Genomic DNA, 4,093 nt, shown 5'->3' with positions numbered 1-4,093 from the left:
AATCGGGAACAAGCAAACTTTGCGCGAAAATCATCAATAAATTACCAAGTTCATAAAGCAATCAAGTTTGCAATACAAAAAAGGGAACAAAAGCAAGAAACGAAAACACAAAGACATATCACTCTTGAGCAGTCTCGTCAGCTCCTCCGGTAGCAAACTCCGAGAAGGGCTCAAGATCATCGTCACGAAGAGGCGGCACCACATTCCCACATCAACTCTCGAACACGCGATTCTCCAGCACGTATCAACTTGGGAGTTTTGATCCCGCCAACTTGATCTCGCTGATGCAAGCGCGCCATAATCTCGTACGTAAAGGTCTCAACCTCACCAACTCCGAAGCACGGTCTAGAACTCATAAAGACTCGAGCTCACCATGATCTTGATCTCGCCAATGTGCCATCGCGCGACCTCGGAGGGAGAAAATCTCTTCACCTCGCCACAAGGACCACAATAACTAGAACACCAACATCACCCATGACAATGTCGGCATCAGAAGTACCACCATCTCGCCGGCCTCGTATAGAAATCGTCACGCCGTCTCGAAAACACACTACAAGCGTGTCACAGCCACGTCTTAAGGTCGTCAACCTGACCTCGCTGCCAAAGGCATGCAACCGCAGCGGCAAGCAAGTCAATATAATCATCAAGCAACTCCCGACCTCGCCATCAAAAAGTCACCTCGTCACCTCGTTACCTCGCGATATCTCCAAGCCTCGACCCGACCAAGGAACCAAGACAAATCGTAGAGCGCACCACCGTACGAAGTCAGTTAAGCCATCTCGTCTCCGCACTCCCCAATTCGTCACCGAAGGTCAAACTCGCCACCAAAGGTCAATCTCGCCTCCAAAAGAGCAGCTCGCCACCAAAAAACGCACGATGTGACCACATCATTATGCAATATCACCGTACGGACATCGCTATCTCGTCCGCCAGGCATATCGCCTCCTTGAAGCAAGCACGACATGGCCATGCCTTACCACTATCTCGACCTATCTATGGTCTCGGTCTCACCAGCTCGTCAAAACTCCGGACGGATCCACCACGGAGCAACGGAGCGGGTTGAGCGGCGCAGCGAGACCAGGACGCCTCACGGTCACGGTCTGGAGGTGGCGGAGCAAGAGACGCGAGATGAGCAAACACACTATTCATCCCGGAACCCTCTGGAGGATGTCCAAACTCCTGGAATCTTCTTTTCCTTCTGCAAGACAGACCTAGAGACGCAGAACTGTAACCGATGGGCTCAAGCAGGCCATCGCACATCGGACTAGGGGGGGACCATTGTTGGATATGGCCTTTGCCCCCAACATTTACAGAAGCCCAAACAGAAGATCTTAGGGAGTTTTGGGCCTGAAGTCTTGGATTTGGCCCAACAGGCCGCAGGGGCAAAATCGTTATTTTACACAGAGACAGAAGAAACCCTAGGTCAATGGCCCACTATAAATACCTGATGTCATTGTCACGTCAAGGGGGTTTTTTTTGGGGGGCAATGAGAGAGAGAAGAGCAATTATTTTCGTATTAACTGCGCTTAGCTCTTTGATTGTTATTTTCTGTAAACTCTTCACTTCAGTTCTACGTTAATGAAAGGACCAGTTCCGATTTATCCCATAGAATATTCGTACTATTTATATTGTCGATTTCGTACATCAACAACTATGACAAGGTCCAGAAGAGATGTTACCACTGTCAGCGACTTACTCATGATTCGACATCCTGCCCATTCCTACTCAAGGTTAAACAAGAGCAGGCGGCAGTAAAGACCTCAGGTTTGAAGGGAGTCAAACAACCACCGCCATTAGTTCTAAAGGAAAATGATCCCCTCTTTGGAGTTTTGAGGGAGGAGCAAGTGGGCATTAACCCGATCCTTGGACGCCCTAGAATCGATCCGATAGTCTTGGAAGTTATGCGGGAGTATATTCTTGTGGCTAACGAGGGAGAGGATAGGCGAATTCGAATAGAAAAAGTTAAGAAATCAGTGGCTGAAGTTGAGAAGGACCCTCTAGCAGAAAAGATGATATGTCAAATACTTATAGGTTGTTTAAAATAATTCTTAATATTGAAAATTCTGGAGATTTTAAAAAATGTTAATGAGTGACATGTCTTATCCCTATTGGTGGTTTAAAATCTTAGGTGGACGCCTTTAGGAGCTTATAGCTCCTACTTTTTATTAGTATAATTTTGCATTGCTTTTCTTTATTTAAATCAATTTGTTTAGATTAATTATAAAACTCTTTAATTTATTGTGTAGTCTTGAGTTCTTGTGGAATTCGACCCCTAAGTACTGCAGTGATCTCTTAATTTGAGAGAGTAGCTCTAGGGTAAATTTGAGCATATCAATGACATAATGAGAGCTCCTCTCATGAAGAATATCCTGGTAGACCTGGAACTATCAGTTGTGAACCTAATCGACCAAGAAGCAAAAGACTAGTGTCTAACTTTTCTAGAGGAACACTTTTTCCCGAGGGATGTTCAACTCATTCTCAAGAATAAACCAATGGTCTCCACTCAGGATTTCATGAGTTGGAAGCACAATAGAAGCGGAGATTATAGTGTTAAGTCCGGTTATTGGCTTGCTTCTCAGATAGCTAAGGAACCTGAGATCCGTGAGGCTACGATGCTACCTTCATTGAACGGAATCAAGGATCAAATCTGGAAGGTACTAGCTCCATCAAAAATTAAAATGTTTCTTTGGAAAACAGTTAGTGGAGCAATCCTAGTGGCAGACAGACTGGCTTCACGAGGGATAAAGATGGATATGCGTTGCCAGGTTTGTGGGTTAGATGGTGAGTCGATCAACCATGTTTTGTTCTCCTGTACAATAGCGAGACAAGTCTGGGCCCTGTCAGGATTCCCCTGTCCTGCAGGAGGGTTTGATGGGAACTCAGTTTACCAAAAATATGTATGATGTCCTATTGATGGGGAAGAATCAAAGGCTGGACCCTCTAATGAGAAGAACCTTCCCGTGGATCATGTGGTTCTTATGGAAAAACATAAACAACCTCATATTCGAAGGGATCGTTTTCTTTGTTAAGGACTTGATGATAAAGATCAGAGAAAGCTCAGACGAATGGTTTCAAGTCCAAGAATTGGAAGGGGAGGAAGAGGAAAAAACCCAACAGGTAATGCCAAACCAAAGAAAGGTATGGAGGCCTCCTGATAAACCTTGGTTAAAATGTAATGTAGCTTCCTCTTGGGATAAGGAGAGCGGTTTCAGTGGTGCCTCCTGGGTACTTAGGAACTCAGAGGGAACAGTCCTTATCCACGGTAGAATCTCTTTTACCTCAGTCTCTTCTAAAGGAGAATCAGAACTCCAAAGCTGTTTGTGGGCAATAGAGAGTATGAGAAACTTAAAGGTTATGAGGGTTATCTTTGCCCTGGAGTCATCAGTAATAGTTGGGGCTATTTCTCGGCCGGATGCATGGCCAAACTTCAAGCTTCTATCAGATCAACTTTTATTATTTCTATCTTCCCTCTCGCACTGGAGAGTGGTCCAAGAGGTGAGAAAGTCTAACATGGGAGCCTTTCTGATAGCAAGAAGCGTCATAAAGGAGAACCGATCGCAATCATATATAGCGTTGGGCTATCCTTTTTGGTTAGAGAATGTGTTCGAAAATGAGTAATGCATTACTACGGTGTAATGTTTTCATTCTGTTGATGATTGTCCTCGTTCCTCTGATTTTGTATGTTTGGGACAGTATTTTCTTTGATTATAATATAATGAATCAGTCAGACGAAAAAAAAAAAAAGGTTTCGAAACGGCAGAGAGCGTTTACCAACAACAAAAAAAAACTTAGGTATCAATGAATCCATACGTCATATATACGTGTATACTTTAATTACGCTACAAATATAGGTGCATCATGCATGTGTATGTAGTATGTACAATGTACAAACTTATATAGAGTGTAGACATGGATTTAGGGGTTAGAGCGTCACGTGACATTCCGAAGCTAAAAGAGTTAAATGGCTAAAAAGAATCAAAATATGATAAATAATAGAATACGCATAGCAATGCAGTATATACCTTTTTTTTATTCCTTCATGCTTCTAAGTTCTACTTTTGCAAAAAAAAATTCAAAAAAAGATTGTTTCACA

Source organism: Camelina sativa, chromosome 9 (assembly GCF_000633955.1).
Source record: "Camelina sativa cultivar DH55 chromosome 9, Cs, whole genome shotgun sequence".
NCBI classification, from domain to species: Eukaryota; Viridiplantae; Streptophyta; class Magnoliopsida; order Brassicales; family Brassicaceae; genus Camelina; species Camelina sativa.
The sequence above is the reverse complement of the archived record's forward strand: the minus strand, read 5'-3'. Positions refer to the sequence as shown.